The sequence below is a fragment of the Priapulus caudatus genome, unplaced genomic scaffold (genome assembly GCF_000485595.1).
Source record: "Priapulus caudatus unplaced genomic scaffold, Priapulus_caudatus-5.0.1 Scaffold121, whole genome shotgun sequence".
Lineage (NCBI taxonomy): Eukaryota > Metazoa > Priapulida > Priapulimorpha > Priapulimorphida > Priapulidae > Priapulus > Priapulus caudatus.
Window position 1 is genome coordinate 455,852 of NW_014577182.1, and position 1,014 is coordinate 456,865.

Below are 1,014 nucleotides of genomic sequence, written 5' to 3' on the forward strand. Positions count from 1 at the left end.
CTTAGATGATCATTTTATTTGAGATATACGTAATTGTTCGGTAGTTTTTGTACAGCTACAAGATTTTTCAATGGATGGATGTCAGGCGGTGTATTGACGTTAGTCACACAGCCTGGTCGGGTTACATCTGACTATGTCAGATGAGCTAAAAATTGATTTCAACTACAGTACAGCACAGACACTTGGCACCGTCTCAATAATTATATTAATAATAATAACAATGCTAGCAAGCACTTATTCAGTTATTGTGTTAAAACTGCTACAGTCTACAGACTGTAGCAGTTTTAATACAATAACTGAATAAGTGCTTGGTAGCAATGTAGCGTTGTTATTAATATTATTGATGCACAAGCTATTGGTGGGATCGTATTGTGTAGAGAAATATCTGAATCGTGTTTATGTGGCATTAATAATAATGAATAATGTGCCATTATTACTATTAGTATTACTAAATTATAGAGAAGGGTAATGACCTAGCGGCTCGCGAAGTGGCTAAATAACCGTAAATAAACTCCCAAATAAAACAAAATTGCTAAGTAATGTGTGAACCTACAAGTATCCAAAAGCAATAAAGCCAACTTACCTGCGCGACTGCACCTGTATTCAACGTAGCTACTTTATAGTTATCCGTAAAAACAATCGAAAAATTGTTGACCTAACTCCTAACCACTAAATAGCCAGGTAGACTGTACAGTGCACTAACTAATGTTTTGGCCAAATAAAGTTTCAAAATGGCGATGATCACGTGGCTACGCTCTGACCTGCCATCTACAGGCGGCAAATAAATTAAACGAGATCGGTTCACCGATTTTTAGTATTCATTAGTAGTTCCGACGGGTGGGAGGGTAGTGGAGTCTCCCTCTCTTTATTGTGATGGGAACCGGACGATCCTTGGCGCCTTGTCACATAAATGTTGTACTCCAGCAATTGGGCAGGACTTAGCGTTGCTTGCCTTATTTCGTCTGTATCATTTTCCTTTATATGTTATATTATATAGGTCCATCTATGATCATG

At 37.7% G+C, this 1,014-nt stretch overlaps 1 protein-coding gene across 1 annotated transcript in view; it reads right to left on the reverse strand.

The window, feature by feature from the left end:
* The window catches only part of LOC106805624 (tyrosine-protein phosphatase non-receptor type 4-like), a 141,883-nt gene extending 141,150 nt beyond the window's left edge, over nucleotides 1–733 (reverse strand). The window contains exon 1 of the mRNA XM_014807308.1: nucleotides 584–733. The gene's annotated coding sequence lies outside the window, so the exon portion shown is untranslated. The remainder of the gene's footprint in view (nucleotides 1–583) is intronic.
* Between the last annotated feature and the right edge of the window lie 281 nt (nucleotides 734–1,014).